This window comes from Hypanus sabinus, chromosome 15 (assembly GCF_030144855.1).
Source record: "Hypanus sabinus isolate sHypSab1 chromosome 15, sHypSab1.hap1, whole genome shotgun sequence".
Lineage (NCBI taxonomy): Eukaryota > Metazoa > Chordata > Chondrichthyes > Myliobatiformes > Dasyatidae > Hypanus > Hypanus sabinus.
In genome coordinates, this window is record NC_082720.1 from 12,195,078 (window position 1) to 12,210,243 (window position 15,166).

The following is a 15,166-nucleotide window of genomic DNA, read 5'->3' on the forward strand; positions in this document are numbered from 1 at the left end:
CTTTTAAAGTTAATTTGGGAGTGTTGAACTATCAGAGGAATGAGGTCCAAGGAAGTTAAAGCTTCATATCTTTCGTCATCTTTCTTCTCAAGTGTGTTTGGATGTGAATTTATGAAGGCAACTAATCCACTTGAGAGATTTAATCTCAGCCTCAGATACTACTTGTTGAGCTGTCAATAACTAGGTTGTGCTCCCCGTCCCTGCAGAGCTTGACTCACATCTTTCCTCAATTCCTTATGATTATGCATTGTCTGTTATCATAATGGACACCTCCACCCTCACAAACCCACTTTCCTCACCCTCGCAGTGTGAGGAAAACACTGAATTTTTCTGGACTAGGAATTTTCTTACAATAACTGACTGTAATTATCTATAGGACATGGAATTAAGTGTAACCATGTGAACTAAGCTGTTACTAAGATCAAATTAAGTTTCCATTAAGTGCAGGAAGTTCGCAGGGGTGGGGCGGGGGTAGTGTAGTGGGTAGCGTGACACTATTACAGCTTTGGGCATTGGAGTTCAGAGTTCAATTCTGGAGGGATCTTTAAGGAGTTTTTATGTTCTCACAATGAGAATATCGATTTCCTCCATGTGGTTCAGTTTCCTCCCGCAGTCCAAGATGTACAGGTTAGTAGGTTAATTCGTCATTGTAAATTGTCCTGTGATTAGGCAAGGGTTGCTGGACAGCATGGCTCATTGTGCTGTGTCTCTAAATAAAATAAAATAAATAGCTTTTTATAATTTCATATTTTATTCACAAATAGCATTTCCCTGTTGTTACATCATGTAAAGATTACATTGGCATGGTCTTTTGGGATTGAGTGTAATTCTGGAATGATGTGTCATTGTGAACCCAAATTACACCAGGTCTTCCATTTCTCCTCCTGGGTGGGTAAGGTTAAATAATTCTTGTCACTCTGGCAGTGGCATTCCAGCTAAAGGAAGGATACTTGCCTGATGACTGCGGTGGCAGCAATCCTCAAGGAGCCCGGATCCAACCATATTAAACAAGTCCATTTGTTTGGCATTTTATCCACCATCCAAAACACACATTTGTCTCTGCCATTAGCTCACAGTGCAAGTGAGGTGCATACCACCTACAAAATGCACCCCAATTATTTCCTCAGGTTACTACAACAACTTCTGAATCTAACACCTCCAGGAATAGAAAAGAGCGAGTGCATAGGAACGCGGCCAAATGCAGGATCACCTCCAAGTTGTTAACTACCCTGACTTGGAAAAATATCCTAATATTTTCTGGGTTTAACCACAGGAAATTCCTAGCCAATACCAGGACCACAGTAATTTAAGGAATCTGTCATGTACTTCCCAAGGTCAGTTGGTTAGGGGTGGCCAATAAATGCTTGTCTTGGTAGCAATGCCCAAATCTTAAAATATGAAATTATAATGGTTAATTATCAGATGCACACTTCTATCTGTGTCATCTGTCCAGAACCTACCTGACAGCATGACATGATTTATCTAGATTGCAGAGTAACAATTAAACAGTTATCCAAAAGGGCTGTGACACAATATTCAATTACTGGTGGGATCAGTCTTGGTCACTTCAGTTTACACTGGAAAGGTAAAAGGTACGGGGCAAACTAAATGAACAGATTAGGCATTTAATGCAAAAACAAATTATTTTAATCCTATAGACCTAGGTTAGTTGAAATCTCAGATGGTTGGAGTTGAAGTGAACATTAATGTGTTAATCTTGCCAGTTCGAGCTCTTCCATTTTCAATTGTCTGTATGCTTTGGATAGATCCAGAATCAGGATCAGAATCAGAAGCAGGTTTCATATCATTGACATATGTTAAGAAATTTGTAGTTTTGCAGCAGCATTACAATGCAATACATAAAATACCATAAATTACAATTATATATATATTAAATTAGTAGTGCAAAAAAGGGAGCAAGTATAGTGAGATAGTATTCATTGTTCTGATGGCAGAGGAGTAGAATCTATTCCTAAAACATTGAGTGTGTGTCTTCTGGTTCCTGTACCACCTCCCTTAATAGCAGTAATAAGAAGGAAGCATTTCCATGCTGATGAGGGTCCTTAATGATAGATGATGCCTTTCTGAGGCTGGGAGGCTGGTGCCCCTGATGGAACTGGCTGAGGTTGCAACCATCTGCAGCTTTTTCCCAATCCTGTGCATGGCCCCTCCATTGCAGATAGAGTTACTACCAGTCAGAATGCTCTCCACAATATAGCTGTAGAAATTTGTGAGAGTCTTTGGTGATATACCAAATCTCCTCAAACTCCTAATGAAATATAGCTGCTGTCATGTCTTCCTCATAATTCAAGGTTCAAAGTACATATGCGTCACCATATACTACACTGAGGTTCATTTTCTTGAGGGTCTTCACAGTAAATACAAAGAAATTAATGAAAAACCACACACACCAATGTGAGGAAGACAACAAACCATGCAAATACAAAAAGAAAAATAAACAATATAATGTTAATAAATAAAAAAATAACAAATTGAGAAAATTGAGATGAAGAATTCTTGAAAGTGAATCCATAGGATGAATTGACTGAAAGTGGCTTCTCTAACAATTTGAATCTCAGGAGTGGACTGAGAAGGGTCATCTGCCACATTTCAGGCTGAACTTGGTTGTGAATATTTCAGTCATTTACTTAGCCCTCACAGGTAATACTTTGTCGACATGGATTTTATTAGAGCCCTCTTTTCCCATTAGCTCTCAGAAAGACCACCAACATCCATGATGTGATTTATAGGATGACAAAGCCTTAATCTGATACATCAGATGCCAACTGATTATTTCATGCTACAAGTGCATTATCCTGTGTTTTAGTTTCACAGGTTGACATCTCATTATTTTTAGGCTAACATCAATCTCTTTTCAGAAAGTTCAAAATAAATTTCAAAATTCAAAGTAAGTTTAATATCAAAGTATACATCAGCATAGTATACCATGAGATTCACTTTCTTGTGGGCATTAACAATGAAAAACTGCGCATAAGAAGATGGACAAACAACCAGTGCGCAAAGGACAACAAATACAAAGAAAATACAAAGAGAAGCAAATAGAATAATAACACTTAATAAATAAACATCAAGAACATGAATCGATAGGTTGTGGGAACAATATGATGTGGGGATGATTTCTTGTCCTCTCATTCAAGAGATTGATGGTTGAGGGCTAATAACTGGTCCTGATCCTTGTGGCGTGAGTCCTGAGACTCGTGTATCTCTTTCTAGGAGGCAGTAGCAAGAAGAGAGCATGACCCGTATGGTGGCAGTCCTTGATGATGGATGCTACTTTCCTGTGACAGGGCTCCTTGTAGATGTGTTCAGTGATGGGGAGGGCTTTACTTGTGATGGACTGGGCTGTATCCACTGCTTTTTGTAGGCTTTTCTGTTAAAGGGCATTGCTGGTTTCATATTAGGCCACAATGCAACGAGTCAGTATACTTACCACCTCACATCTATAGAAACTTGTCCAAATTTTAGATAACGTACCAATTCTTCGCTAACTTCTAAGAAAGCAGAGGCACTGCCGTGCCCTTCTTTGTAATGGAGCTTACATGCTTGGCCCAGGATAAATCCTCTGAAGTTATAACGTTGAGGAATTGAAAGTTGCTGACTGTCTCCAGCTCTGATCCCCTGATGAGGACTGGCTCACGGAGCTCCTGTGTCCTCCTCCTCAATAATCAGCTCTTTGATCTTGCTGACAGTGAGTGAAAGTTGTTGCTGTGGCACCACTCAGCCAGATGTTCAATCTCCCTCCTATATGCTGATTCATCATTACCTTTGACTTGTTCTATGACAGTGATGCCATCAGCAATTTAAATGTGGCAGTGGAGCTGCACTTATCCTCATAGTTGTAAGCATAAAGTGAGTAGAACAGGAAGCTAAACACACAGTCTTGAGGCCCTGTGCTGATGGTGATTGTGGAGGAGACTTTGTTGCCAATTTGAACTGGCTGGTGTCCGGCAAGTGAGGAAATTAAGGATCCTGTTGCACAAGAAGGTATCAAGTCCTATGTCTTAGAGCTTATTGGTTAGTTTTAAGGGTATGATTGGCTTGAATGCCGAGCTGTGGTCAATGAATAACATCCTGATATATACCCCTTTACCATCCAGATGTTCCAGGGTTGAATGAAGGGCCAATAAGATGGGATCTGCTGTTGATCTGTTGCGTCAGTAGACAACTTGGAGTGGATCTACGTCACTCCTCAGGCAGGATTTGATATGTTTCATCACCAGTCTTTCAAGAACTTCATCACAGTGGACGTAAGTGCTACTGGATGATAGACATTGAGGCAGGTTACCAACTTCTTCTTAGGCACCTGTATAATTAAATGTTGCGTGAAGCAAGTGGGTACCTCAGACTGGCAAAGCGAGAGGTTAAATGTATCAGTGAATGCTCCAGTCAGTTGATCAGCACAAGTCTTCAGTACTCAGCCAAGTACTCCAGCTGTGCCAGATATTTTCTGTGGGTTCGCCCTCTTGATGTGGGTGATGTGATCTGCTCATATTGGCCTCCTGGACTGAAATCACAGGATCCTCACAGGCTGTGGGAGTTCATGAAGTTGCCTCCATGTTGTGTTGCTAAAATGAGCATAAAAGACATTGAGCTCATCTGGGAGTGAAACCTTGTTGTCACATACATCTCTTAGTTATGCTTTGTAGGAGGTGATAGCATTCAAGTTCTGCCACTGCTCTTGAATATACTTCGTTGATTCCAGTTTAGTCTGGAATTTCAACTTTGCATATGAGATGGCTTTCTGGTGTTCATAGCTGACCCTCTTGCGTATTACTTCATAGCCAGACCTGAACATCACTGATCTGGCCCTCAGCATATGGTAGATCTCCTGGTTCATCCATGACTTCTGGTTGAGGAAGACTCTAAATGATTTTGTGGAGGAACAGTCATCCACCATGAGTGACTTTATGGCATATTCATTCAGATCCTCTGATGAGTTCCTGGCCAAATTCAATGACTCAAAACAGTTCCATAATACCTCCTCTGCAACCTGTTTGTTGTTCTGACCTCTGGACCCCTGCTCTTTAGCTATGCAGGCAGGAAGAGGACAAACAGATGATCAGATTTCCCGAAATGTGGTCTTTGGATGTGATGGTAGACATTCCTTATGGTTGTGTAGCAGTGATTGAGTGTGTTGTGGCCCCATGAATTTTCTGCAGGTTATATGTTGATGATAAATGGGCAGAGATATCTTCAGGCAAGCTTGAGTGAAGTCTCTGGCAATGATTTGAAAGCCATCAGGGGAGGCTATTTCTTGCTTGCTACTCGTGGTACTCAGTACATCGAGTGCTTGGTTGACATCAGCCTTTGATGATATGTAAACTGAGGTCTGGACCACAAAAGCGAACTCTATCGGAAAGTAGAATGGATAGCGCTTGATCATTGGACATTCCAGCGCACCAAGAGCACAACAATACCACTATGTCCAAGCTCTATGAAGAGTTTATCATGAAACACGGGCCCCCAACTTTTTCCCTCTTTGAATCAGCAGTCCAATCCACCCGGTGGATCAGGAAACTTTGTTGTTCTTCCTAGGCACCGGTATAATTAAATGCTGCTTGACGCAAGTGGGAACCTCAAACTGCCAAAGTGAGAGGTTAAAGATATTCAGTGAATGCTCCAGTCAGTTGATCAGCACCAGACTTCAGTACTCAGTTGTTATTCTGTAGTATCTTCTGCCTGACAGTAGGAGGTTAAAGAGATTGTGGGACAAATGGGAGAGGTCGTTGACAATACTGAGGGCATTGCAAATGCAGAGTCACTGGTATATGTCCTGGATGAGAGGGGGAGTGACCCAGTGAATTTCTCAACAGTCCTCACACTCCGTTGCAGGGTCAGATGCCTTGCAATTCCCATACCAGGTGGTGATACAGCCATCTGTAAAAATTGGATTAGTGTAAATACATAAGTGCTCAATGGTTGGCATGGATTAAGTCAGTCAGAGAGTCTGTTTCCATGCTCTGTGATTCCATGAATCTATAACAACCCAGAAACCTGGTGAGTCCATCTTGTGACCTCTCAAAACTCTTTGTAGTTTTGATAGCATGGAATCCAGTATTGCACACCATATTCTCAAGGTAATCTTATTAAGACATAATGCTGACTCATCATTGTATCCTAGTTTTTATGCTCTAAAATTTTCATTTGCATTTAAAAACTTTATCAGTCTTCAATGCCCGGTCAACCTACATCTCAGCTCTCTTTGTTCTGGAGCAATAGTTCTTGGCCATGTACAGTTTTATTATAGTAACAAGTCTTTAAAACTTCTTGCTAATCTTATAACTGTCATGAAGAATGCAATAACTTAAGAATTCATTTATACGGTGTTTGTCACTTCTGTTTCAGGAATCACAAGTTATTTTAAGGCATTTTTGTTGTGTAGCTAGCTGTTGAAATTAGGTAACTGATGTGCAAGCTAGCTCCCACAAACTCTACATGGAGATGACCATAGTCATTGTGTCTTAGTTCTATCTTATTTTATTTTATTTAGAGATGTAGCACATTAACAGCCCCTTCCTGCCCAAAGAGACCACGCTGCCCAATTGCACCCATGTGACCAGTGAAGGAAGAAAATTACCCTGTATATTAGGAGATAATTCTTGCTGTTCTTTGAAATCATGCGGTGAGGTTTTCTGTACTGAACTGAGAGGGGAGACATGTTTTTTTTAACATCTCATCTCAAGGATAGTATTGTTGATGGTGCAACTTGTCCTTGATGCTGCAGTAATAATTCTGCCTGGATCTGCATATTCAACCCTAGATTGAGACTGGATTCCCAAAGAATTTTAACTCGGAGATGAGAAAGTTGCTAGCTGAGCCACAGATGACTACGACTGTGCACTGGAGAGGCTTGGTAAATTATTTATTGGGCAACATTAATGCATCAGAGACCAACTGAAGTAGAAGCATTATCGAGTCAGAGAATCATACAACATAGAAACAGGCCTTTTGGTCCATCTAGTCTTTGCAGATCATCAGTACCCATCTACACTAATGCAAATATTATCTTTCCTTCAGACTCTACCAACTACCCACACTATGGGCAATTTACAGTGGCTAATTAACTGTAGAACAAGCATGTTTTAGGGAGATGGGAAGACACTGGATCACCTGTGGGAAATCCATGTGATCAGAGGAAATGTGCTCAAACTCTAGACAGACAGGACATGAGGAGATTGACACAATGATTCCAAGCATGGGCAACAGAGGACCTGCAATCTGCTCATTTAATCTGCTCTCCACCAAGTGAAGAGCAGTAATATCCATGCTGCTGTGGGCATCAGTAATGGGGTGTCTTCTTCTTGGCATTCTGACGGCTCAGCATCTCGGACCTGAGCAAGGGGAAAGCTGTGGCTTTAAAACCAGGCAAGGGTCTAATCATGACTGGTGTCATGGAGCTGTATGTCACAAATGTTTGTGCCCCTCACCCTTGTAGGTCAGAAGGACGTTGGCACTAAGAGGGAAGTGTGATGCAAAAAGGAGAATTTGAAGTCAGCACATTACTGCTGTCTATCCACCCTTCTAGGCCACTGAGCCAGCGGAAATGTTAGTTATGGTCATTTGTTGTTAAATACATTTCTTCACGAGGGTGGTAGATCTTTAGAACTGTTTGCCCAAGAGGATTGAGCCTGCTCAATCTAAAGTATTTTGAAGACAGTGATAGATAAAATTTTACATATTACTTGATTCAAGGGAAATGGGGTCAGTGCCAGTAAGTGATACTAAGGGAAAAGATCAACCACAAGATGGCCCCTTCAGATTACAAATGCTGAATTATGTACTTTCTATACATACAAATGACCATTTGGGAATCCAGCCATGTGGATGTGCTCTCGTCTACAAGGCTGCTGGCATCTTCTGCCATGTGGCAACTCAGGCTACAGCGGTATTCCTACTTGCAAACTGAGCTTTCAGGAACTGGACCCTGACATAACCTGGAAGGACCTGTAATCTTATAGAATGGTGGAGCAGGAGAAGGTGGGGGGGGGGGGGGCAGAGTGGCCCACTCTCGCTTGTCTTCCTTTACGTCTTGGTGCTCGTACCACAGTAGATGGCTTCAGCTGGTGCCATTCTCCAAAATCAGCACTCTACAAATGTGATAATCGGCAAGTTTACCACTGGCAAAGTGCTGCAGTCATGATAAAAAGGTGTTAGCACTAATTTCAGCTGTGACCTGTGCTGTAATTCAGTTTGATAACATTTCTCCTTCTAATGTATTCCTGCGGTGACTGCCAGATTGCTGTTCTTGGGTGTCCACAATCAAATGGAAAATGTGTGTGAGGAATGAGTTCACAAACAGATGCTCACACCATAAACAGTTCACTTGTGTAAGGAGTAATGTGAGGAGGAATTCAGAAAGAGACTCAGAGCTAGTTATAAGAAGAGAGGCATCTCCAGTAGTCACAGATGCACTGGTGGTCATGGCCATAGTAATAAACATCACTGTGAAAGCATATGAATGTTAAGTATCTATTTTGATCAATAGCTTTTGATTGAAGGGGAATTTGATGATTGGGTAATGCTGTCCAGTCAGGAAGAAGTGGGATTTATTCATTGATCTTGACTGTAGACACCCTGTGCGGTTCATTCAGACTTTCAGACTTTAAGCCTGGCATTAGACAGTGAGCATATTAGCTCCCATTATATAACCATATAACAATTACAGCATGGAAACAGGCCATCTCAGCCTTTCTAGTTTGTGCCGAATGCTTCTCTCACCTAGTCCCACCACCTGCACTCAGCTCATAACCCTCCATTCCTTTCCTGTCCATATACCTATCCAATTTTTTTTTAAATGACAATACCGTACCTGCTTTTACCACTTCTACAGAAGCTCATTCCACATAGTTACCACTCTCTGAGTAAAGAAATTCCCATTCGTGTTACCCCTAAACTTTTGCCCCTTAACTCTCAAATCATGTCCTTGCGTGTTTGAATCTCCCCTACTCTCAATGGAAAAAGCCTAACTACGTCAACTCTATCTATCCCCCTCATAATTTTAAATACCTCTATCAAGTCCTCCCTCAACCTTCTACGCTCCAAAGAATAAAGACCTAACTTGTTCAACCTTTCTCTGCAATTTAGGTGCTGAAACCCAGGTAACATTCTAGAAAATCTTCTCTGTGCTCTCTCTATTTTGTTGATATCTTTCCTATAATTCGGTGACCAGAACTGTACACAACACTCCAAATTCGGCCTTAGCAATGCCTTGTACAATTTTAACATTACATCCCAACTCCTATACTCAATGCTCTGATTTATAAAGGCCAGCATACCAAAAGGTTTCTTCACCACCCTATTCACATGAGATTCCACCTTCAGGGGACTATGCACCATTATTCCTAGATCACTCTGTTCTACTGCATTCTTCAATGCTGTACCATTTACCATGTATGTCTTATTTTGATTATTCGTACCAAAATGTAGCACCTCACACTTATCAGCATTAAACTCCATCTGCCATCTTTCAGCCCACTCTTCTAATTGGGCTAAATCTCTCTGCAAGCTTTGAAAATCTACTTCATTATCTACAACGCCACCTGTCTTAATATCATCTGCATACTTATTAATCCATTTTACCACCCCATCATCCAAATCATTAATGTATATGACAAATAACATTGGACCTAGTACAGATCCCTGAGGCACACCACTAGTCACCAGCCTCCAACCTGACAAACACATCTCCCATCCAGCCACTGTTGAATGCGTTTTACTACTTCAATATTAATACCTAACGATTGAACCTTCCTAACTAACCTTCCATGCGGAACCTTGACAAAGCCCTTACTGAAGTCCATATAGACAACATCCACTACTTTACCCTTGTCAACTTTACTCGTAACTTCTTCAAAAAATTCAATAAGATTTGTCAAACATGATCTTCCATGCAGAAATCCATGTTCACTGTCCTTAATCAGACCCTGCCTAACCAGATAATTATATATACCATCTCTAAGAATACTTTCCATTAGTTTACCCACCACTGACGTTAAACTTACAGGCCTATAATTGCTAGGTTTACTCTTAGAAACCTTTTTAAACAATGGAACCACATGAGCAATATGCCAATCCTCCGGCACCATCCCCTTTCTAATGATATTTGAAATATTTCTGTCAGAGCCCCTCCTATTTCTACACTAACTTCCTTCAAGGTCCTAGGGAATATCCTGTCAGGATCCAGAGATATATCTACTTTTCTATTCCTTAAAAGTGTCAGTACTTCCTACTCTTTAATCCTCATAGTTTCCATAACTTCCCTACTTGTTTCCGTTACCTTACACAATTCAATATCCTTCTCCTTAGTGAATACAGAAGAAAAGAAATTGTTCAGACTCTCCCCCATCTCTTTTGGTTCCACATATAGCTGTCCACTCTGATTCTCTAAGGGACCAATTTTATCCCTCACTATCCTTTTGCTATTAATATAACTGTAGAAACCCTTCGGATTTATTTTCACCTTACTTGCCAAAACAACCTCGTATCTTCTTTTAGCTTTTCTAATTTCTTTCTTAAGATTCTTTTTACATTCTTTATATTCCTCGAGAACCTCATTTACTCCAAGCTGCCTATACATTGTAGATCTCTCTTTTTCTGAACCAAGTTTCCAATATCCCTTGAAAACCATGGCTCTCTCAAACTTTTAACCTTTCCTTTCAACCTAACAGGAACATAAAGATTCTGTACCCTCAAAATTTCACCTTTAAATTACCTCCATTTCTCTATTACATCCTTCCCATAAAACAAAATGTCCCGATCCACTCCTTTTAAATCCTTTCACATCTCAAAGTTAGCCTTTCTCCAATCAAAAATCTTAACCCTGGGTCTAGTCTTATCCTTCTCCATAATTATATTGAAACTAATGGCATTGTGATCACTGGACTCAAAGTGCTCCCCAACACATACCTCCGTCACCTGACCTATTTCATTCCCTAACAGGAGATCCAACTCTTCTCTAGTTTGTACCTCTATGAAAACATTGGAGAATGCGGGCATCGATCCCACTACCTCTCGCATGCTAAGCGAGCGCTCTACCATTTGAGCTAATTCCCCATTTATCTTCAGAGCATGCTTGGAGTTCACCCTGTCTCCCTCCACCAACATACCCAGCACAATGAGAAACATGCATAGTTCAAAGTTCAAAGTAAATTTATTGTCAACGTACATATATGTTACCATATACAATCCAGAGATTCATTTTCTTGTGGGCATTCACAATAAATACATAGAACCACAACAGAATCAATGAAACACTGCACAGAAGATTAAAACTGATGTGCAGAAGACAGCAAACTGAAAATATAATTTTAAAAAAACTAATAAATAAACAAGCAATAACTAGCGAGATCCTGAGATTAAGAGTCCTTGAAAATGAGTTTGTAGTTTGTGGGAACGTTTCAATGATAGGGCAAGTGAAGTTGAGTGCCGAATCTATGCAAACTTCTAAGAATATAGAAGGTACTGCCACGCCTTCTTTGTAATAGCACTTATATTCTGGAACCAGGTCAGATCCTTTGAGATGATAGCACCAAGAAATTTAGAGCTGTTGACCCTCTTCACCTATGATCCCTCAGTGAGGACTAGCTCATGGACCTCCAAATTTCTCCTCCTGCAGTCAACAATCAGCTCCTTGGTCTTGCTGACAATGAGTGAGAGGTTGTTGCTGTGGCATCACTCACCCAGATTTTCAGTCTCCCTCCTACTTGCTAAATAGACACAAAGGGCCCATTCACTGCCACTGTTTCCATATCAGATTCCTGTACACTACTAGCATCTGTCCTAGCTGAAATACATCTCTCCTTTCTGCTGTGCATCCAACTTTAAGCAATGAGGTCCAACAGTACATGATTCTACTGATTTATCTGCCTAATGATGATATGCAGACATTGGCTATGTGCTATCAAATATCAAGTGAGTAGGCAGAACATTAGTGTGTTAGTTGAACGCATCACTTTCCCTATGCTCAAATCAAAGCTATCAGGTTTAGATTCAACATTCAGATGAGAAACTTAGAATGATAATTTATTAATTTAGAAGAATGTGAGGATGGCAGAAATGGGGACAGATTGAATGTGCTAGCATGGACATGATGGTCTGAATGGCCTCATCCCACATCATAAATATTTGAGTGGACTATTGTTGATATTTCCAGTGTTTTAGCCAACATTTGAAGCAGTCTGAATCTTTGTAGCCTCCAACCTGATGGCATGAACATTGACTTCTCTAACTTCCGTTAATGCCCCTCCTCCCCTCCTTACCCCATCCCTGTTATATTTAGTTTTTATCCCCATCCCTTTTTTTCTCTCTTTCTGCCCATCACTCTGCCTGTTCTCCATCTCCATCTGGTGTTCCCCTCCCCCCCTTTCTTTCTCCCAGGGCCTCCCGTCTCATGATCTTTTCCCTTCTCCAGCTCTGTATCCCTTTCGCCAATCACCTTTCCGGCTCTTAGCTTCATCCCACCCCCTCCGGTCTTCTCCTATCATTTTTGCATTTTCCCCTGCCCCTCCTACTTTCAAATCTCTTACTATCTTTCCTTTCAGTTAGTCCTGATGAAGAGTCTCGGCCCGAAACGTCGACAGTGCTTCTCACTATAGATGCTTCCTGGCCTGCTGCGTTCCACCAGCATTGTGATATAAAAGCTGCAAAGCAACTTTGCCATTAAATGCACGGAATCCAGGGTGCAGCATTCTACAGTAGCAGCCCTGTACCCTTGTGAATATTAGCAGAACCTTTGGTGCTGCTTTTTTCTAAAATATTTTACTCCATCCTATCTCTGTTATTCAGCACCAACTCCTGTTCAGTATTGCAAACAGTCACTCATTAAATTGAAAATGATTCTTCCATGTGGGGCTGTGAGCCAGTTAGTGAAGGAAGGATTTACTGTAATTGCAGACTGTGGTTCAGATTCCAAATTATTAGAGATTTTGCAGTCAAGGCTGATCACTGAACATACACAATGCTTTATACCTTAATAGACAACTGTCATGCTCGAAGTATATGGATGCTTCAATCTTCTTTTCACTGGCTGAGTCAAACACAAATATTACCAGAATAAATTGATGCATCAGAATGAAAAGCCACAAGCATGCCAGATCAGAGTTAGAGGGTTCTGCATCTCATATGTATTCGGGGTAACTGTAACTGTGAACTTATACTAGGTTATTATTCTGACTACACCAGATGAGTATATCTTGGGTGTATTTGAATCTACAGATCAGAAAATTTACAAATCCAGTTTTTGGAGCTAAAAAAAGTGATGGAGACACAAGAGACTGCAGATGCTTGAATCTGGAGCAACATGTAATTTGTTGGAAGAACTCAGTGGACAGGAATTTCAATCACAAACAAGAGAAAATCTGCAGACGTTGGAAATACAAGCCACACGCAAAATTCTAGAGGAACTCAGCAGGCCAGGTAGCATCACTTTGGGCTGAGACCCTTCATGAGGACAGGAAAAAAAGATGAGGGGTCAGAGCTAGAAGATGGGGGGAGGGGAGGAAAAAACACAGGGTGACAGGTGAAACCGGAAGGGGGAAGGGGTGAAATAAAGAGCTGGGAAGTTGATTAGTGAAAGATATACAAGGCTGGAGAGAACAGAAGGCATGGGAAAAAGAAAAGGGGAGGGGGAGCAGAGGGAGGTGTTAGGCAGGAAAGAAGATAAGGTGAGAGAGAAACATCAACTGTATTCTTTTTCATAGATGCTGCCTGGCCTGCTGAGTTCCTCCAGCATTTTGTGTATGTTGTGGGGAGAAAGCATTATTGACATTTTGGGTTGGAACTCTGCATCAGGACTTGAAACTGGGTTGTACCAAAGTAATTATTCTGATTTTGTGAGATGAGGAATTGTTAAGTGTCAAAAACATGCAAAATGAGAAGGGAAGATTAACTGAATGATTAGAAATGAGTTAGTCTTTTCTGATGACACAGCTGTTTTTGGTAGAAACTTAGATGGTGATAAGGTGGCATATAGGAGTGTGATAGACCAGTTAGTTGAAAGATATTGTACAACAACCTTGTACTCAATGTCACTCAGTGCAACCAGGGAATGGATTGTGGACTTTAGGAAGGGGAAGTCGAGGGAACACAGACCTGATGTTATCAGAGGGTCAGCAGTAGAAAGGATGAGCTGTTTCAAGTTCCCAGGTATCAATATCATTGAAGATTTTTCCTAGTCCCAACATGTAACATATTGATGTAATCATGAAGAGGCTACACCAGTGGCTATATTTCATTTCAGAGCTTGTGGAGATTTGGTATGTCACCAAAGACTACAGCAAATTTATACAGAGGTAGCATGGGGAGCATTTTTACTGGTTGCATCACTGTCTGATATGGAGGGGCCACTGCACAGGGTTGGAAAATTCTGCGGAAATGAGCAAAGAAAATGCCTTAAAAAGAGAGCATCCTTCATTAAGGACCTGTATCACCCTCTTCTCATCCCATCAGAGAGGAGATACAGGAACCTGAGCATGCGAGGAACAGTTTCTTCCCCTCTATCATCAGATAATGAGCCCTTGAGAACTACCTCATAAAAGTCAACTGTTTATTCATTTCCATAGATGCAGCCAGACCTGCTGAGTTCCTCCAGCATCTCATGTGTGCAACACTAACTCACTCCTTTTTACTTCTTCCTTGTACTACTTATTTATTTTTTAATTTATTTCTTATTATAATTTCTAGTGTTGTGGAGCTCTGGGGCATGGTCGACAGCTTGCCCCAGCATTCCGAGCAGCCAGTGCTACTTATTGTTCTTGTTTTAAAATGGGTTCATGGGTTTACTTGGATGTTCAAGTTCATTTATTGTTACATTTTAGCTTGGGTTATACAGCTGTTCACTTGCGTTTCTTTGGGTCACCCTGACTGTAACTGGACTGTGTGATAATGTGTGAGACTGGTTGGTTCTCACTGAGCAATGGCGCTCTGACTGTTATCTTGCTTGTTGCAATAAAACCGGTGATAAGGATAAATGAGCTCTTCTCGTCTGTCATGGACTAAATGTTCACCACTTTGGGGTCAGGAGTGGGATTAGAAATTGATAGCAAAACTGAAGAGCTACAACATCAGATGGAGCACCGTAAGACCAGAGTAATAAGTTGAGGGACTGAGTGATATGCCTTCCCTGCACTCCTGAATACGGGATGCTGAC

The 15,166-nt window shown here is 41.1% G+C and overlaps 1 protein-coding gene and 1 non-coding gene across 2 annotated transcripts in view; one reads left to right on the forward strand and one right to left on the reverse strand.

The window, feature by feature from the left end:
- LOC132405303 (dedicator of cytokinesis protein 2-like) overlaps positions 1 to 15,166 on the forward strand; it is a 640,537-nt gene that overhangs the window by 268,545 nt on the left and 356,826 nt on the right. The gene's annotated exons all lie outside the window — the stretch shown is intronic.
- On the reverse strand, positions 11,001 to 11,073 carry trnaa-agc (transfer RNA alanine (anticodon AGC)). Its single transcript has one exon. It is a non-coding gene; the product is annotated as a tRNA-Ala (tRNA).